At 37.4% G+C, this 22,106-nt stretch overlaps 1 pseudogene; it reads left to right on the forward strand.

Annotated features, from left to right (window-relative positions):
* The first annotated feature begins 12,019 nt into the window (after positions 1–12,019).
* On the forward strand, positions 12,020–12,141 carry LOC142460648 (small nucleolar RNA SNORA76; annotated as a pseudogene).
* The last annotated feature ends 9,965 nt before the right edge of the window (positions 12,142–22,106 follow it).

The raw sequence follows: 22,106 nt of genomic DNA on the forward strand, positions 1-22,106 counted from the left end.
CTTTTTTTAAGAAAGGGAAAATATCTGCAGCATTCTTTCCGGAGAAACATCTCGTAAAGTGCACGATTAAGAAGAAAGGCGTTCTGAAATACCTTCTTAGTTTCCAGAACTCTGGCAGTTGTCTGTATTGATTTTTATATTAATAAATATATTACCTTGTTGACCTTAGGAACTTATATTTCTGTTGACATTAAAATGCAATAAAGGAAGAAAGAGTATGTGACTATAATTTAAAATTAAAAATGTAATTTCACAAGAAAATTATTATCACCCAAAGTAGCTCTAGAAACTGCCATTTCCATCTCTGTTTATGATAGAGTACAGAGAAGGCATTGTCTTGCACTCATTGCCTGTGAGTTTCTGGGGATCAGATGAAGATTTTATAAGTTTAGATATTAATACTATAAACTATGAATTTCCAGGCAGTAGAATTTTAGCCTCAACTATGCAGCTATGTTATTAACAGAGTTATGGCGACAGTTAAGGGACAAATAAAGTAAAATCTGAGGCAATAAATATGACTTTATGTTCCAATCTCTAGTCAATCCATCTGAGAAAGGATTTTAAACTATGTTTCCTGCTCTAGGAAAATGAGGAACGGTGTATGGTACTGATACCTAGTTTAGAGCTCAGTTAGTTGTTAGTCACAGGACTCTTTATAAGTCATTAAAATGATGTAAATAATTTATTTGACAAATAAACAAGCCTTCACTTCCCATCTCAACTTAAAGCTCATCCAAATTCTCTGAAATTACAGTAGGAACTGGAATTCATTATTTAAAAGCAACTTGATTATCAGATTTCAAAAATTATTACTGTCCTTTATTGAATGTTGTGAACTAGAAACTGTAACCCCATTGCGGACTGCAATCCATGGTAATGGTGTCCATGTTTCAGGAGAGATATGTTTCTCTTTCATTGTTAACAAATAGCAATTTAGCGCAAGGTCACATGTGCCAATGCTGTTTGTGAAGATGTGGCCTTCCCAAATGACTAGTGGATTTGTTTGGGTTTTTTTCTTAAGTTCTAAACCAAATCCTAGAGCCAGCTTATACAATTTAATAATCTGGAGGATGAAAGAATGGTGTATCAATAAATGGAGGGTCCTCCTTATGACATAAGCTAGATTATGAAATATATAAAATATTCAACTTCCCACCCCCCTTTTTTTGGACTTTGTATTTTACTGCATGTCTCCTTCATTTTTAATCAATAAAGAGCAAGTTGTCAAAAAATAGCAATTTAAGGAAAATAACTTAAGTTTCCAAAAACCATGCCAAAGAGATGCTTGGCTCTGCTTGGTGCCAAACAACTGCATTTATGCTCTTCCCAAAGTGGGTTTTCTTTCTTATCTTGCAAACCCAGACATGTTACAATGCATGGGCCACTTTCTCTTTAAATTAGGATTACAGATTTTCCAAATAAAAATACAGAAAGCTCATTAAATTCGAATCAGGCAATAGTGAGCATTTTAGTACAAGTTTATACTCAAGATTGTCGTTATTCTATGATTATCAGAAATTCAAATTTAAATAACTAGCTTGCATTTTAATTTACAGCCTCAGATGAAGTAGCTTTTATCCCACACTTGAAAAACCAGTCCCATCCTCCTCTTCTTACTGCTCTCGATTGGCTCAATCTCTAAAGTAGGCTTTATATATATTTTTTGTTTTTAATTAATTAACTCATGTCGCCTTGCTTACCACTTCTACTGAGAGAGCCCACCATGCATCCTCACTGTTCTTATACTAGACAATTGCCAGTGTGCCTCACGTGATCAGAGCTCTTTCTCTGACTTCACAGAGTGGGCTTGGAGCCTTACATAAGTGGACAGAATCCCTTGAAGTGAATGTCTGTCTAACAACCTGCATTGTGTGCTAATCTCTTCCCCTGGTTTCCTTGTTGAGAATGCATTTTAAGATGCACACATTTCATGTTTAATCCTCTGGAGACCACTGCGCTTGCTAAGCCACGCTTGTCAGGAGGCCATATCTGAGGTACTGTGTGCTGGATAATTGGTTGCAGTAGATGTTTCCCTACATTCGCCAACTGCCTCAGTAAATGGGTTTCCCCCATTGTTTTTCTTACTCATGAAGCCAATTGTGCACAACTTGGGGGCCGGTTAATGGGAACCACTTGTGTACAGCTTTTTCAAGCCCACTTTCAAAGAGATCAGTTAGCTAGAAATCTCCCAGGGGCAAAATGTTCATGAAAATAGGACATCTTTTTCTTTTGAGAGCCAACGGTTAGGTATAATAGCTATTCGTTTGTTTGTTATTTATTTCCAGGTGATATAGAGATGTGTGTGTACACAAACACACACACATACTTGCGTGCCCGCTCACACATGGAGGTACCCAAATAAACTGGCATGTTTTTTTCAAAGTTATGTATTTAATTTTTTTTTTTACAAAACAACCTGCCATCTTCAAAAGACTCTCCATTAAATTTATTAAATTTTTCAGATGCGATTCCATTCTGGAACACATTTTTCAAACTCATCTGTTTGGATGGCTGGCAGCACCTCCCTCATGTACTTCATCTCTTTTGCATCTTCCAATCTCTGTCCTTTACGTGCCTCTGCATGCACAGAAACATAAAGAAGTCTTACGGAGTGAGATAAGGTACACGGGGCAAGAGAGGCATTCTGGGTTTTGCCAAAAACTGACACACTGGGATGCCTTCGTGGGCAGGTGCATTATCATGGTGGCAAAATGAATCCCCCATCTGCCACCAATCAGTCCTTTTTTGTCACACGCTCTTATGCAATCTTTTCAGAACCTCTTAATAGAAAGCTTGATTCACAGTGTGACATGTTGGAGCAACTCCAAATGCACTGCCCCCCTCACTTCACATCTGGTTTGGGGGGTGTCCCATATATGTGCGTGTGTGTATGTATATGGATATATACACTTTTCAAGTATTTTCAATTGTAAGTTGATTTTGTATTCATTTTAGGCTAATTATTTTTCTTCCCAGACTACGTCCAAATATTAATGGTAGTAGTAGTTGTTTTTAGGGGCTGATGACTCAAGTCAGACTCTAAGAGTCCTCCAAACCAAACCATGTCACTGCCAAAAGACGACTTTGACCTTTAGGACAGGGTGGAACTACTCCTGGTAAGTTTCTGAAACTGGACATTTTCAATATTGGTAGTTTTACCATCAGAAAAAAAGAAATTCATTCTGAAGCAATTTGAACAAAATGTGTAAGAATAGTCAAACATAAAACTGAGCCTCATAATTCCTAAATTAAATTTTAGTTTATTTTCACTGTTTTTCCCTTTAGGTACTCATGGTTTTTTCCATTTAGGCTATCATGTCAATTACAGTAATACTGATCTGTAATTTAATGGGATACTATAATCACTGCTATTGAACCATACTTATCCAAAGTCACCCTATTAGACAGAGTTTAACGGCCGCTTCGAATTTCTGAGACTCTCGGTCTTCACGTGCATGGCTGGCAGGCTTGAACGACTGTCTTGTGATGAGCAGTTCAGAGTGCAGCCCATTATGCCACCAGGGCTTCTTTAAAGGAAGCAAAACCAAACATACAAACATGGGTTCTTCTGGGATGTTGAGGATCCTTACATCAGGGTGGAGGGGATTGAAAATACGATAGTAAAGCTTCCAATATCATTCATGTCTCATGCAATCAAGGATTGCCACTGCTTTGGGGGGAAATTCCCTCTCCTGCTGTCAGTTTGCCTGCTTCAGAGAGACTTAGAACTCTGAGGAAACACCATGTGTGCATGCGGTGGTTTTTGTTTGACCACTACCGTGTGACCCGAATACCAGCTGCTGTTTGCAATTGCTGGCCACAGCTTCACCAAAATGCTCGGCCACCTTCTATCTGAGAAATGAGTGGTATCCGTTGGACTATTTGTGTGGTTTTAGGCTCTCTCTGCACTTCACCCCACCTGCCTGCAGGGCTGCACTGTTGGAAAGCATTCCTCTTGAGAGAAGCTCTGTCATCCACATAGTGGCAAAAGTATCTTACGATGTGGCTACAGCATCGAGCATTAAATTCAGTTATCAGCAAAGTAAAGAACAGCGGACAAAACGAATATGATGCAATAAATTCTTATATATGTTGGTCTGCTGTTGTTGTCAGGTGCTCTCCAGTCTGTTCCAGTCCATGTACATATTCTGCACCGAAGAAGGAAACACCCTCCACGCCTGTGCCACATTCGCAGTTGTTGTGACGGCTGAGCGCAGAGTTGTGGCCACGGTGTCCCTCCTCTCCTCTGCTGCCCCTCTACTTTTCCCAACAGGATGTCCTTCTCCAGGGACTTAGCTTTCTGCCCGTGTCCAAAGTATCTAAGACTGTCTGACCCTCCTTGCCTCTCAGGAGCCCTCTGGCCACATTTCTTGCAAGACAGAGTTGATCCTCTTAGCAGTCCATAGGACCCTCAACCGTCTTCTCCAGCCCACATTTCAAAGGCATCCATTCCTCTTCAGTCCTCTGTAGTCAATGTCCACCTTTCAGATGGATGTGCGTTCAATGAAAATATCATGATGGGGTCAGGCACAACCTACTCCACCACTTGGCTGTCAGTTGGTCTCACTGTGGTGGCTTGTGGGTCACTGGGATGCTGGGAGCTTTGTCGCTTTGATTGCAAATGCCAGCAGGGTCACCCAAGGTGAACAGTTTCAGTGGAACTTCCAGACCAGGAACAGACGACAAAGAAGGATTTGCTTCCTCATTTCGGTGAAGGAGTCACAGAAAACTTTACGAATAGAAAACTTTTTATGTTCTTGTAGAATCAAAATATCTGAATAGCCATGGCTACTTTCCACAAATTAAAAAACAAAATCCATGTATGACATAAAGCATGTATCTCTTGTGTTGTTCTTTTTTTTTTGCAGGTCTCCAACAAAGAGCTTACAGACAGCTCAAATCACTAATATCATCAAATCACTAATATCAATGGTTCTCAACCTTCCTAATGCCATGACCCTTTCATACAGTTCCTCATGTTGTGGTGACCCCCAACCATAAATTATTTTTGTTGTTACTTTATAACTGTAATTTTGCTACTGTTATGAATCGGGCAACGCCCCTGAAAGGGTCATTCGACCCCCAAAGGAGTCGTGACACACAGGTTGAGAACTGCTGCTCTTATAGGTTTATTTATTTTCTGACACATATTTATACCACTTCTTTATTTTAAAAATACACTATTATATTTTTCATTTTCATATTTTATTTTTTCACAATTCAAAATAGCCTTAAATATTTAAACATTTCTATTTGACCAATCTTCACTTCAATTTTATCCCCCAGTCAATTTTAATTTTCTGTTCCTTAGAATATTTCTTTTTCTTTTTTTAAATTACTTTATTGGGGCTCATACAGCTCTTATCACAATCCATACATACATCCATTGTGTCACACGCATTGGTACATTTGTTGCCATCAACATTATCAGTATATTTTCTTTCTACTTGAGCCCTTGGTATCAACTCATTTCCCCTCCCCCACCCTCTCTCCCTCATGAACCCTTGAAAATGTATACATTATCATTATTATTATTATGCCTCACACTGACTGCTGTTTCCAAATTGGATTTTAACATTGGTAAAGTGGGACAATAGCAGGACACCATTGATAAAACTCATATCCTGGCGAAACAGCCACATGGCAGCCGAAAACCGTCTACCCTAGCTTGTCGTACATTCTTTCCAAAAATCGGGACTTTTTTAAAACGCCGTGAGACAAATTGTAAAAACTCCGGACTGTCCTGCCAAAGTGGGACGTCTGGTCACCTTCAATCATAGTGCTTGGTTCCTTCTTTCTCACCACCCTCACCATCCCCTTCCCCTCCTACTCTCATTATTGGACCTGAGGGGTTCATCTGTCTTGGATTCCCTGTGTTTCCATATCTTATCTGTATCAGTGTACATGCTCTGGTTGAGCCAGATTTGTAAGGTAGAATGGGGATCATGCTAGTGGCGGGGAAGAAGCATTAAGGAACGAGAGGGAAGTTGTATGTTTTGTAGGTGCTATACTGCACCCTGACTGGCTCATCTCTTCCTTGTAACCTTTCTGAAAAAGGATGTCCAGTTGTCTACAGATGGGCTTTGGGTCTCCACTTTGTGATCTCCCCCATTCACATTGATACTATTTTTTTGTTCTGGGTCTTTTATGCCTGATACCTGATCCCTTAATATTATTCTAATTTAGAATATTATCTAATATTAGAATGTTTTTAATGTTCCCTTTAATTTCGTTTAAAAATAGTTTCAGCAAAATAGATCCACCTGTTGAATTCCTTATGCCTAGAGCAATATTCTAGCAGTAGCAGAGAATAGAGATTTTAATTTAAAAAAGTAAGCCAACCTAAGTAAACTAGGATATGTTTCTTCATATCTGAAAGTGACTATGTCTTGGATCATGATAGTTGGGTGTGAAGAAGCCTCAGAAACCAGAGGAGTATTGTGAGTTTCATCGGTACTATATATGCCTTGGTTGACTCATCCTTTCCTTGTTACCCTTCTGTGAGGGGACGTCCCACTGCCTACAGTTGGATTTGGGGGTCTCTGCTCCAAACCCTTCATTCTCAACAATGTGTATTGTATTTGTTTGTTTGTTAGTTTGTTGTCTTTGGCTGCCTGTTAAACTATCCTGTCGACACCTCATGATCACACAGACTGATGTACTTCGTCCATGTGGGATTGCTTCTCAGCTAGATGGCTGCTTGTTTAACTTCAAACCTTTAAGACCCCAGATGCTATATCCTTTGATAGCCTGGCACCATCTGCTTTCCTCACCACATTTGCTTATGCGCCTGCTTTGTCTTCAGCGATTGTGCCAGGAGGGTGAGCATCACAGAATGCCAGATTGTTAGGACAAAGTGTTCTTTCATTGAGGCAGGGCTTCAGCAGAGGACTTAAGTTCATCTATTACCTCAGTGTATTGCCATATAAATATATGTATATAGGCCAATGCCTCATTTTTATGAATTAATGTATTTACATATGTCCATACCTATGTTTATACCTCTAGTCATAGGTTTGCTTCCAAGATGTTTCCTCTGTTTCCTTTTACCTTCCTCCTGCTCCACCATCATGCTCATCCTTCCTCTGCTTCTTAGTAATTCCTCTCACCTAGATTGCTATTGCTCCGACACCATCAAGATCTCTATGTCCTCCTCCTTGTTGATTTTAATTCCCATGTTGTTCCCCTGTCTATGTCGTGGTTTGCTCACTGATCCCTTCCCCTGCCTCCTCTTACCAAGTCCCTCCTGAAGTATCAGTCCCAATGCTCTGACTTTCACTGCAAGCTAGACCAGAACATGTACATAGGTACAGATTAGAGATAAGAGCTCATGATACATGGAATCCAGGAACCAGAATGGGAGTAACAATACTGGAGGGTAGGGGAAGGTAGGGAGAAGAGGGTAGAAAGAGGAAACCAATTGAAATGATCAACACATAACCACTCCCACACCAGAACAACAGAAACTGTGGGGGGAAGGGAGACAGTGATTGGTGTAAGATATGAAAATAAAAACAATAATTTATAATTTATCAAGGGATGGGGAGAGAGAGGGTAAAAAGAGTCGTTGATACCACTGGCTCAAATAGAAAGTAAATGTTTAAAAAATATTGATGGCAACTTATGTAAAAAAATGTTTGATACAATGGATGTATTGATTGTTGTAAAAGCTTTAAGAGCCCCTAATAAAATAATCTTTTAATAAAAGGAAAAAAGGGGACAATGTCATAGATATTTCTTAAGTTTTGTTAGTTAATCTACATAATAATGTTATAAAATTGTATATTATAGATAAAATGTAAAGTTTCAATTAAGTGAGACATACTGAATATTTTGAAGAGACCTAAAATAGAAAATATTCACATTATTTTCACTGCCATCTTCATTTTTTTCCTATCCTGTTTCTTTTTTCATTCTTTACATCTTTATCTTTTTCATTCTTATTTCTAAAAAAAGTTTTTGCTCAGTGTTCTCTCCTTACTATCCTCTACTTTATATATTTTAAAAGTCATATTTTTAATAAATCATCTTTCTTATTCTTCCTTTTGTCCATTCTGGCACTACTTCTACATGTTTCTTGCTCGTCTTTTTTTTCCCTGTTTTTTATTTTATTTTTTCCACTCTCTAACTTTGCCTATATGTTCTGCTCCTTTTGTTCTTCCTGTTTTTTTAATAGTTATGGGATAGAAAATAAAAACAAGGTTCAGTTCCTGTAAATATATTTGAGGGCTTTTTGTAGTACACATAGATTGATATTAATGTACATAAGATATTAGATATTTCTCTAGGTTTCAAGGTTCATGAAGTAATGTGCTTTAATTTAATTTGTATTTGAATATAAATTCCCCAAATCTATTATTAGTTACCTTGTTTTCTGTCCTCATTATCGGTTCAATTTTATTTTACAATTCCATAATGTTTTACCCTGAATATGTACTTAATGGTTGCAAGCCGAAGTTCATTAGAAAATATTATATTAAGTATAAATTTATTTTTATAATGGATATACCTATTATTTAAAAAGATCAGAGCAAGTAACCACATTTTCTCTTTTACTTACTAATTGAATGAGCTACCAAACTTTAGTTCAGAGAGAAATGAGATGCTGGCCAGAGAACAGGTTCAGTCACCCAAATGTTCCTCAGCAAAATCTTCCTTTCCTATTAAGTCATTTATTTTTGTTCTAAAAATAAAAAATTGCCTCTCAACTTATCTCTGTATGTGATTTCAAGTTATCTAAATCCCATTTCTAATCTTTAAGTTTGTTATTGCTGAAGAAAAATTTTAAAATTCATCACATGTGGCCTAGGTTCTCCATTTAAAAATGTACAGAAATGTTTCATTAACTTGTATAGTTGGGAAAAATTTTTAAGTGAGCAAATTTGTCACACTTTTATATTTATGTTTGGAAATTCTAAAACAATGAATTCTTTGTACAAAATCATAAGAGGGGGTACCCCCACCCAAAAAAAAACCGGAAAAGCTCTGCTGTGCAGAGATTTCATAGTACATACATTTTCCCTAGGCAATTGAGTTAGTTTATTGTGCCAGCCTAGCTTATAAACACATGTTGGATCAATTGAAAGGTGGAGGGGTAAATGACTCAGTGAGCCTCACCTTTCTAATTCTCAGGTCTCTTGCTCTCTGATGGGCAGACCAGGTGCAGCTGCCCTAGTCAGTTCCTGCTTCAGCTTGCAAGGCTCACTCCCTGCAAGACATCCCAGAGGAAAGGGCATATGGAACTACTGGGATGCAGCCCTGGGTGCTGGAGCAGCAGGGTGGAGAGCCCTGCCAGCGCTGAGATGCTTACGCATTCATTGACTTGGCTTTTCTCCTGCAGTCGGCATCATAGTGTGTGTTTTGTGAGATGGAGGAGGACTTTGTGGATTGGTGTCAGACATATGGGTCAATTGGTTAATGTTGGACTGTGGGCTTGGGCAACACTGGGTTGGGATGTTTTCTTGATGTGCACCTAACCTTTATATAAAGCTCTCTTATACATGAGTTTCTGTGGATTTGTTTCTCTAAGGTACCCAGATTAACACAGCAATCATGTAGTAACTCTCACTGAGTTAATATACCCAGTGATGCTACCTGTGAAGGTTCTCTCTGGTCACAGTGAATTATTTTGTAAAACATTGTATTTTATGATGGGCAATTTAAGAGAACAATGTGTTGCTATAAAATTTTGTTTTCTGCTCAGGAAATATGCCACAGAAACTCTTTTGATGTTGAACCCAGCTTAAAAACTCAAATGCACAAATGGTTTTCTCATTTCGAAATAGGCGAAATGTCGATGGATGACAAACCTCATTCTGGACAACCTTCAACTTCCCAAATGGTTGAAAATGTCGACTTGTAGTTCATTTGGAGTTCATTCCACCAGGTCAGACTGTTAATCAAGCTTTCTATGTAGAAGTTCTGAAAGCATTGTGTAACTGTGTGCCACAAAAAAAGGCCTGATTTGTGGCAGACGGGAGACTGGTTTTGCCACCAATTCAATGCACCTGGTCCATGCAGCCATCTCTCTGTGTCAGTTTTTGGCAAAACTCAGCGTGCCTCTCTTGCCCCACACACCTTACTTGATCTTGCTCCTTGTGACTTCCTTTTGTTTCCACAAATTGCAGCGAGACAATTGGAGGACCTAGAAGAGGTTAAGAAAAAAAAATGAGGGAGGTGCTGTCACTCATCCAAATGATGAGATTGAAACATGTTTCCAAGAATGGAAATACAGATTTGACAAATACTCTATTAAATGTAATGGAGAATACTTTGAAGGTGATATGGTTATTTTGTAAAAGAATTTAAATACGTAGCTTTGAAAAAAATCTATTTTGATGGGGTACACCTTAGTAGCTTTGATTTTATTCCTAACTATTGATTTAAGGAAAAGAAAATAACATTTGTGAGCTAGTGTATTACATTTATTTTGTAAAGATATTGGGTTTAAGTAGTCAATGTATTGTATTTCCCGATTTCCTCTTTAGGCATAGTCTTCCTTTAACATTAATACAGATGATAAATAGCTCATAAAATCTATTTGTGCATATGTATAAATATGCTTCAAAAGGTTCATGGACATTTCACATTACCCATAATTCAATTTCTCCCAATAATATTGAAGCCATCTTGTAAATATAGCATGTCAAGTAGTGAAAAATAGGTTTAGTCCCAATGCCACTTGACTTTACTGAACAAACATTGTTTTTACATTCTGCCACAGGAAGGAATTCTTTTATGGTCAAATTGCATATACCCTGTTGCTGCCTCTCCTAAATAAATTGTAACAGCCACACTGATACTTAATATATGTTCAAGAATCATTTATTGTCTGGAGGAACGTTTCTAGAGAAACCAGGTCAATATATAACAGGGCTGGGCCTAAACTCAGTGTGGTTTCCTACAAGATCCCTTTCTTTTGGATCTATAATAGTCCCCAAACTTAGTATGCAATTTCATTTAAATTTCAAATTTTATTTGTGATATTATTATGAGGTCCATATTATTTTCCACAAATAGGTAGTTGAAATATTAGTTTATAATTTTTAATTTCCTATAATTTTCTTTATTTAAATAATAATTCAGTAGATGAGATTACAATTTTTCTGGCACACCAGTTATCATTGTTCCAAGAATTTGCATATTTTTGGATAAGATGAAGCAAGTAATAACAAAGGCTAAGCAAATGGAAAATATAATTTAATGGCAAATCAAGTACAGAAATGAATTATATTCTGAGCTCCAATCAACCGTATACATTTTGGAAGTTCCAAAATCAACTTAAAACCACATCAATTATTTTACCCTCTTTAATGTTCTAAATTCAAGATCAGTAGTTCAACACCATCGGCTTCTCTGGGGCTTTTAGCGTTAGTCTCAGAAAACCACAGGGACAGTTCTCTGTGCTCTAGGGGTCGCTATGAGTCATCATCAGTTCCATGGGTTTGGTTTGGTTCGGTGTTTAACCCTCCTAATCTTATTGTTTGTTCATGCTGTTTCGCTCGCTTTGCTTCATCAAGCCACCTGGGAGACTTGAATTCACAGTTTGCGTTCCTAATTCCCTCATATCACTCGTTATTCAATATGGAGTGGGGCATAAATGAATGCTTTCTCAAGCTTCATTAGCAATATTAAATGAAATATTAACTTATATTCTTTACATTTAGTATGTTTTGTATGTGTGTTTGCAATAATTTATTTTAAATACACTATTATATATTAAATCAACAAAATCTAACGTTTGTAAATTCCTTGTTATTTTGTTTACCATCATAAGCTCAATACATTTTTCACCTCCTCACAGCTGTTGGTTTTAGAACCTCTTTTGTTTCTCACCCTGACAATCCATTTTACACCAGATATCCAAACACTCCCTCCCCCCGCCCCCCCCCCCCCGCACCCTCACCCACGCCTCCATCCCCGGCTGCAAACTGCAAGGTCAGCAGCTTGATTCCACCAGCCACTCTGTGGGAGAAAGATGAAGCTTTCTACCCCTGTGTTAAAAAAAAAAAAAGTGGCGCTGCCTTTGAACCCACCGAGCCTGCCCGTGGCGCAGCAGGTTAAGCTGCAGCGCCAGAGCAAGTGCTGGCGCATAACTGGGACCATAACAGGCGGCCCTTTTGACCGCGAGGGACATGTTAAAAAAAAAAAAAAAGCTACCGTCTCAGAAACTCACAAGGTCAGTTCTACTCTGCCCCATAGGATGGCTATGAGTTTGAATTGAGTCAATGGCAGCAAGTGTGAGTTGTTATCAAGAGAATTCCCTAATTTGAATTGCTTATCTCTAGCTAGAAGACAGATATGCATTGCATTTGTGTTATGTGGAAAGTTCAAAGAACTTTGGAATGTACACTAAGCATCGGGATGTGAATGCCATATTTTAAAATTTTAATAGTTCCATAATTGAGTATTAGAAAAATAAAAACGCAAATAAATAGAATAAAACAAACAAACCAAAAAACCCTCGCTGCCATTGAGTTGGTTCTAATCCGCAGCAACCCTGGAGGACAGAGCAGAAGTGCCCTGTTGGTTTTCTGAGCCTTCTTCTTTTTCTTCATTTTTTTAAGTAGAAGTAAAAATTCTCATCTTTCTCTCACGGAGCAGCTGGTGGAGTCAGGCTGCTGACCTTGAAGTTAGCAGCCCACTGTATACGTGTTTTATACATGAAGTTAGCATGACACGCTCAGGGTTGGTGAAGTACTTTAACATGGGATGAGACTGATTGTGTAAGGACCCAGGAGGCCTCCTCTTCTAACCACGTTGCACTGCAATTGTCAGTCGCTGCTAAACCGGTGTCTAACCCTTGGCTGGCTGCACACAGTGGAATAACTCGGGAAAATCCTATTGCCTGTGCGTCTCATCCTATGAGATACCTATTTAATGGGTTTGAGTTTTACTTGGGGCATCGGGATTTTTTTAAAAGATCCTTGAGTGGTTCTAATGTGCAGTCAAGGCTGAAAATGATTTCCTTAAAGAAATAATGTTCTCTTTTTTCTTCAAGCTATAAGTTTTACTTAGATGACGGTTCTCTGAAGCAGCTTGTTAAAATTTCAAGCAAAATCTCCTTTGCCTGTGTGTGTGTGTGTGTGTGTGTGTGTGTGTGTGTTTCCCTTGAATGCCTAATAAATCAGCACAAGCCAGGGCTCCTTATTCCTCAAAAGAGATAGACACAGCTTTTCTTTCTCCAGTCCTGCTTGCTCTATTAACTGTTGAAGGATCATCTCATTGTCTCGCCTACTTTAATTTTGCAAGATATTTGCTCATAAAATTACTATTCAGAGAAACTGAAACATTTCTAAGTTCTTATTGACTCTAGTGCTGTGCTATTGAATACAATAGTCATTACCATCATAAACTATAGAGCACATGAAAAAGCAGCTAGCCTGCCAGAAAGATTTTAAAAGGCACACAGAGCGGCTATTGGTTAAACAACAAATATTATATATGTATTATATATTCTCCATATGCAAATGCTAACACATTTTATGCTTTTCTCCCCTTCATATAGATATTAACTTGATAAAGGTCTTTATAATCCATTTTCCCTTTAGAAAGTACCTTCTATTAGAACATCAATGCTGATATTCAGTATTTCTAAACTACAAGAATTGTTTGATTCCTTTGATTTGTCATGAAAGAGTTAAGCCTTTCTTCAAATCCATTTTGAGGGTTATCATGACATACTTTTGACTTCATACATGGAGTGTGCTTGTAATTTATTTTTCTTCGATGGATCCATTCTCATTTAGTATCCTCTTCCATTTAACATTAAGTATACTAGAGGAAAACAAATACTGATGCTGTTTCTAGTACAAATGCATATCAACAGAAGTAGGGATTCAATTTAAGGAATATTTTAAAGCTTGAGATAGTTTGGAAAAGGAGACAAACCATGTGTGAGTGGCATAAAATAACTTCCATGTTTCGTATGCATAAAAAAGCAACAACACACAACAACAAAGAAACAACTTGATAAGAAGAAGTAGAATAGGGAGAAGATCTTGGAGTAGCTCAGGATCCTGAGAGGGGCTAAGTAACTGCTAGTATATCAAAATAATTGTCGCTAGGTTATATATGAAGGAAAAAGAAATGTTTGTTCCAAAATGTACATTTGCTTAAATGTGACCTAGAAGGTGAGTTCACAGCAGAACAACATGACTGGACAGAGGTTATCCTCATTCTTGTTCTATTTAATTTTGTAACTTCTGCCTATTATCTGCTGCCTTCAATCATGTTTTAAACCCTTCGAATGATTATTTAATCTGATCTGAGTTTGGCATACCTTTCCTTGACAATCATCAACAGCACCATGACTATGCATAACAAGTGAGTCTTTGAGAAATTCAATAGTTTCTATCATATTTACAAGATACAGAATATTGGAAGAAACAGTTTATATCTAGGAATATCTTTCCCAGAAACCCTTTAAATGGAAGCAAATGTAGTTTTTAGTAATATTCCTTGAAGCAAATTCTTGAAGCATTCCTTTTATCGTTTCATTGAATTTTTGTTAACACCTACAGTATGCCAAGCCCTCTACTGTTGTTTGGAGCCCTGATGGAGTAGAGCTTCCGTATGGGGCTGAGATCCGAAAGACCAACAATTTGGGACAACCAGTCCCCCATCAGGAGAAAGATGGGAATTTCTATTTCAGTTGAGCTGATAGTCTCACAGACCCCAGATACAGTTCTAGGGTGGGGGGTTACTGTGAGTCTGCATCGACTCAATGGGAGTGAGGTTGTTTTGTTTTGTTTTTGTTTGTTTGTTTTCAATCATTTTATTGGGGGCTCGTACAATTCTTATCACCATCCATCCATCCATTGTGTCAAGAACATTTGTACATTTGCTGCCATCATCATTCTCAAAACATTTCCTTTCTACTTGAGCCCTTGCTATCAGTTCCTCATTTTCCCCCTCCCTCTTTGCTCCTCCCTCCCACATGAACCTTTGATAATTTATAAGTTGTTATTATTTTGTCATATCTGATGCCTCCCTTCACCCACTTTTCTGTTGTCCATCCCCCAGGGAGGAAGTTATGTGTAGATCCCTGTAATCAGTTCTCCTTTCCAACTCACCTTCCCTTCACTCTCCAGGTATTGCCACTCTCACCACTGGTCCTGAAGGGATAATCTGTCCTGGATTCCTTGTGTTTCCAGTTCCTATCTGTACCAGTGTACATCCTATGGTCTAGCTGGAATTGTAAGGTAGAATTGGGATCATGATAATGGGGGGAGGAAGCATTTAAGAACTAACCGAAAATTTGATGTTTCATCATTGCTACCCTGGACCCTGACTGGCTTGTCTCCTCCCCACAACCCTTCTGTAAGGTGGTGTCCAGTTGCCTACAGATGGGCTTTGGGTCTCCACTCTACACTCACCCTTATTTACAATGATATGATTTTTTATTCTTTGATGCACCCAAAATTAGTGGCAAGGAGGGTGTAAGAAGCCTGGTAGGATTCAACAAGGGCAATGTAACCGAGAGGAATTTCTGAAACCCAAATGAAGGTTGAGCATGATAGTGGGACAAGAGGAAAGTAAAAACAAATAGAGGAAAGAACTAGGAGGCAAAGGGTATTTATAGAGCTCTAAATACAGGCCTGTACATATGTAAGTATATTTAAATAGGATGGTTGGGAAATAGATCTATGTGCATATATTTATAGGTTTAGTATTAAGGCAGCAGATGGACATTGGACCTCCATGAATGTACTTATTCAATGCAAGAACACATTGTTCTATTAAATTGGCATTCCATGATGCTCACCTTCCCAGCATGATCGCTGAAGGCAAATGGGTGCATAAGCAAATGTAGTGAGAAAGCTGATGGTGCCCAGCTATCAAAAGACATAGCATCTGGGATCTTAATAAGACTTGCAGGTAAACAAGCATTCATCTAGGAAGCAACAAAGAGGTTTTTTTTGCTTTTTTTATACTTCTGTTGTTGTCACTGTTTATTGCTGTTATGGTTTTCAGTTGCCATAAAGTTGATTCCAGGTCATGGCTATCCCATGTGTCAAAGAGTAGAACAGCTTAACACTCTTGTTTGAATTTTGTTTTTAACATGTAAACTGAGAAAAGTAGATAATTAGAACTTTTTTTCCCCATGGTGCTTCTGGATGGGCTTAAACCATTCACTTTTAGGTTAAAATTCAAGAACAAACTGTTTGTACACCAAGAATATTCATACACTATACTAGTTGAAGAGAATAAAATGATCAAAAAAGATCTAGGGAAGGGAGTGTAGAAAGGGAGAACCAATCTTGGAGATCTATATGTAACCTCCTCTCTGGGAGATGGGCAATGGGGAGGCGGGTGAGGGGAGACGCCGGGGAGTGTAAGGTAAGATATAATAATTATTTATAAACTATCAAGGGACCAGGGGTGGGATAGGGGAGGGAGGGGGATGGGGGAAAAAAAAGGGAAACCAAGTTGATTCCAGGAACCCAAGTGGAAGGTGAATTATGAGAATGACGAGTGCAACGAATGTATTAGGGTGCTTTGCTCAATTGATGTATGTATGGATTGTGATAAGAGCCTTATGAGCCCCAATAAAAAGATTTTTTTAAAAAGAATAAACTAAAAAAACACATACATTTTAAAAACGTACAGATTAGTGGGTGAGAAAATAATCCAAGCAGGTTCACCTTGGTGGTTAGGTGTACAATGTAAAAGTAGTTTGGAAATCCTCACAGCGGTTCCTAGCGGCTAATGGTAGAGCAGCTCTGCTGAAGGACCCTCAGGTGAACAGCATGGACTTACTAGCATTTACACCAACCTTTCAAACGTACATAGAAGTGCAACAGAAGCTTGGGATTGAGAGGAAAATATTCAATGAATGGAAGGTAGTCTGTAAAACCCGAGAGTTTTCTAAGGAATTACATTTCATCTGCCAGGTGAAAACGGAAAGGAGGCTATAAGAAGAAATTCAGATGTCATAAGGTCAGTTCTGATTCATAGTGATACTATGAACAACACAATGGAATACTGTAGCATTCTTGCAGTCACTCTAGCAAGCTTTTTCTTGCACATAAATAATTAAAAATACTATGCCTTTGAACTGACACACCTTTGTTCTCAAGTGACATTATTTTGTCCTTGAGCACTTCAACCTGACTTTTGTAGATTTTTTTCCCCAAAGGAATACATCATTTGATTTCTTGACTGTTGCATCTGTGGGCATTGTTGGGGATCCCAATAGAATGCAGTGCATGACAGGATCAATCTTTTCTTTATTATGCTGTTGCACAATTAGCCAATTGTGGGGTTTCTTGTTGGCTTGATATTTTCTTGAGGTGTAATCCATAATGGTGTCCTTAGTCTGATGTTCCTCAGGAAACACGTCAAGTTCTCTTCACTTTCAAACGTACATGTGTGTCATCTGTGTATTGCTTATTGTTAATGAGCCTTTTTCCAATCCTGATGCTTTGTTCTTCTTTTTTGTAATCTAGCTTCTCAGATTATTTGCTATGGATAAAGACTGAGTAAGTTTGGTATAATGGTACCAGAATGGCTGCAGGTTGGCCAGTTCTTTTTGGTACAGTGACTGTCTTTGGTACAGTATGCCTTGCATCTCTTTTGGATGCTTCTTGCATCATTCAAGATTTACATAAAACTTTCAATATTGGAACGTGAACGTTAAATTTGTTTTCAGTTCCTTCAGCTTGAGCAATGCTGAATACATTATTGTCTCCTTGATTTTATAACTCTAGGTCTTTGCACACACCACTTTAATGTTTGTCTTTGTCTTTCTTGTGCTTACTTTAATTTGCTTCAGTTTCAACTTGAATTTGTACACAGCAACTCCTGCTTTTTTCTGCAGTTAGCTCCAGTCTTCTTCTGAATGATGATCTCTAGTTTTTCCCACCATCTCTTTCCACTAATGTAGTTGTCTGAGGCACACATTAGGTCCCAATGTGACATTTTGCCCCTGTTCATTCCCCTCTGCAATGTGCATGCAGTTAATTACCATTTATGTTGTAGAAAACAGGTATTTGCAATGAATAAATCATTAGTCTTGCAAAATTCTATCCTGTGATTTCTGGTGTCATTTCTAACACTTGGGCCATATTTCCCCACTTCTCCTTCTTCTTCTTTCTTCCCAACTTTTTATCCCAACCCCAAGTAACTCTAATTGCTTCTTGATTGAGTGTTTGATCAATTCCAGACTTCAAAACATGATTTTTAAAATTATGTGTGTATGAGCAATAAACTTCTGAGAAGCTAAACTATGATCCTTGTGCTTAAACCTAGTTTTTCTAATTCTGCCAGAATTCTTAGTTATAATAAGTAGAGGATTAGATAAATTATTCAATATCCATAACATATATCATTGTGAAAATTGAGTGGTAGATAGATGTACAGCTAAATAGGTATAGAAGATTTACTGTTAATTGAGAAAAGCAAAAATCCCTCTTAAAACATCGCTTTGTTTACTCTATGAAATAGAAAGTATTATATGACAGCATGCCTTTATAAAAGTGTGTGTGTGTGTGTTTGTGTGTGTGTGTGTTTGTGTGTGTGTGTACCTGGTTGATCTGCACATGTAATCAATACTTTCAAAACTCTTTATAATTTTTATGAATTAACATTAATAGATTAATATTTATTTTTCTTCAAACCTCAGCCATATATTACACCTCATCCTGGTCAACATATCCTTTTCTGTATGTTTGATCATTGTCTTTCAAGTAGGAGGTAGATTATGAGAACTCAGATCCACAGGTATTTATTTCAGAGCCTGAGTGTCTGAATTGCATTGTAGATATTCACAAGATATTGCCCCTTTCAATGCTCTGACTCATTTTTCTGGTTTTTAATTCCACAAGCTAAATATAAAAAAATTGTGCTTCCACAAAATCTGAATACATCATATAATCCTGCACCATTGCATTTGAGAAATTTAGCAAAACAGGTGACAGAAGAAGCAGGTTTGAGGGGAAAATAATAAGGCCTGTTAGGGAAAAATTGAATTCTATTGTAGGGTCCTATATATATCAGCAGAGTGACAAGTCTTGACTGGGATAATTTATCCATTTTTCTCTCTCTCTGAGGGTAGGTGAGTGGTTGAATTAAAAGAAGAGGTTGGGGCATGAGGGTGGGAGACAGAACCTGGTTGTCAATGGATAATATTCCATGAGGCTTAATTTAATATTCTCATCCATCTCAATATGAGATATTGAAATTCAAAGAATAAATAAAGAAAAATTCTTTAAGAGATGTTTAAGACATCAGAATCTAAATTGGAGATATTTGATACCAAAAGAGGGTGGGAATACATTTTATAGCAATTCTGGGTAGGAAACAAAAATGGATATTGCAGACTTTTAGTTAGAATAAAGCGTTTCACTACATAACATCAGCTTTAATGTAAGTTCCAAAACACATGGCAAAAAGGTCTACTACTAGTATTTGATTGTGCTTCTTCCCACCCCTCAGAAACAATGTGGATACACTATAATGCAGCTCCTGTTAAGCAAATAGAAACCCCCCCATTTCCATATTTAACAGGACCCTTGTAGTACTGTGAGGTGACTAGCATATAGCGTGTAAGCCACATGAGCTCTAGTGGAAAGGTGTTCTGGCTGCACTGGGAATCTAAATGTATTTGCCTTTTCAAAACAATGAAAACTGAGGGATGGGATAAGCATATCGGGGATATCACAGTGAAATGAAATCATTTATGATTAATTATGCTTTAATTAAAATATATGTTCTATTTGTTTAAAAAAATGTCTGTATTATTCTAGAGACAATTTAACCCTGGAAGCAAAACAGAAGAGGGAGGTTCTTCTCTCAGCAAACGTGCATCCCAATGAGCCACCACTTTAGCAGCAAGATCGTCTTTCATGTATTTATACCTGTTTTAGCATATGACAGTTTGAATGTATATTGCTAAGATTTATATGATAGGGTGTTGTACTATCTTCATTGTCTCATCTATTGTTTTATTTTCTTCCCTACAGATAACATAAATCAAAACCTTAATGCCAAAGAACCTAATTGTACGTCTTGCAATTCTGCATCATTAGCAGAGAGTGCCACACATGAACAATGCTTTATGTATTTTAATGCCTTATTTGCCTCTTTTTTAAGATAACACAAAATGACAATCAGCTTAGGAACTCATACATGGCAGATTTTCAATGTACTCTTATATCAGTTTAGGTGCTATATATGAAACCTGATGAGCCTAGTAATAACTTTAGAAGGCAGGGTTATCAAAGGAGTGCCGATTTCAGCAGGAAAGCAAACCATCCACAACTGGCAATCTCTGTAGACTGCCAAAGCACCCAAAATCCCATTCTGCAAAGTAGTAATCTTTTATGTTCCAATAAAAGCTAACTCTTTTTGGAATAGCTGTTGTGCTTGTAATTGCACACTCCGAAGCTAATTTGCATAATATTGCCAAGGACCACAGAAATCATGCTAATAAAAAAGGTAATTTAAGATGACTAGAAAGACATTTGTTTCTCGACTGCTCTGTTTTCACTCATTTCACATCCGATTATGAAGCACCGACTATGGAACTGACACATACAAGTGGTAAAATAGGTCAATATTTTAGTGCTAAGATTAATAAACAGGCAGTGGGCGTAGTGTTTGATAGTTCTCACTACAGATAAATACATCAGACATGGCAGGTGAAGGCTGGTAGGCTGGGGGTGGGCGTCAGGAAAGCGATGACGATGAGATGATATTTGAGGCATTAGAAACCAACGATGTAGAATCGGGGGGACAGAACATTCTGTGCAGTAGCACAAATGCATAAGAAAATTAGCAATCTTCATTTTGAAAATTTTCAAAAGATTGTTTAGGTTGTCTAAGTGTGGGAAAGCATGAAAAATGGAGTAAACAATGGGACACTAGGGGAGCATTTAATGATATATTTATATGTCTTATTAAAACTTTGGTTTTTAATGCTGAAAGTAATCAAAAGTCACTGAAAAGTATATACCAGAATATATCCCAATCGGATTCACATTTAAAAATAATCATTGTAGAGAATATTTTACAAAGATAAACATACCAGAATGTGTTTGGATTCCCTGCAGTAATCAAGATGAGGGAGAACATAGGCCAAAATTAGTTTAAAGGAAAGGAGATGGAGAGAATGAGGACAAATTATGAGGTATTCAGACAGCAGATTGACCCAATCTCATGAAAAAAGAATGAATAAAGATTTTATATGGTGACCAGACGTTGTGTTTTTGGCGGGACAGTCCCCGATTTTGGACAATTTGTCCCACGTCCCGAGGCGTTTTTAAAAAGTCCGGATTTTTTGGACAGAATGTAGGACAAGCTAAGGGACGGCGGGAGAACGGGAAGGGAATATACATAACTCCATTCAAACAGCTGCTGATTTGTTACCCGTAGATGTGGAAAATATTTTTATTAAAATATATTCTTATTTATATATATACACTATGCGCTTTGAAATGCTTAAAAATTTTTGTGAAACTGCAGAAGTCAAATATCAGAAAATACTTGGATATTGTAAAACGAGCTGGTTAGCTCTTTTGCCAGCTGTCGAAATAATTTTGAAAATATACGATCCTTTGAAATCCTACTTTCTATCACAGGATAAATTTCCTAGAATTTTAGAAGAGTTTTTTGAAAAAGAATCTTCAAAAATTTGGCTAAAGTTTGTACACAATCAAGCAGCCCTTTTTCAAAATGCTATAAAACTTATTGAAGGTGACAAAATTTAGGTAATCGAAGTAGAAAATGATGTTAATAATTTAAAGTTTCAGTGTCAAGAGCGGTTAGAAAATAATTTTCTTCCATTAACTATCCTTAAGAGTATATATAAGCCAGCTAGAAGAACAAGGTGCAATAAATTGTGCGGATATCATGAATCACGTTAAAAAGTTCTATAGTAAATGCATAGATTATTTAGAAGAGTGGATGGTACATTACAATGATATTGAACATTTTCATTGGGTTACATATTTTCATTGGGTTACATTAAAACAATACCTTAATTGGAATGATGTGCAAAAATCATTAGATCATATTACTCAAAATTTCCCATATAGTAATATTTCTGAAAGGATCTTTTCAGTGAGATATCATTATTAAAATATATATACTGATAAGGGAAA

This window comes from Tenrec ecaudatus, chromosome 10 (assembly GCF_050624435.1).
Source record: "Tenrec ecaudatus isolate mTenEca1 chromosome 10, mTenEca1.hap1, whole genome shotgun sequence".
Taxonomy (NCBI): Eukaryota; Metazoa; Chordata; class Mammalia; order Afrosoricida; family Tenrecidae; genus Tenrec; species Tenrec ecaudatus.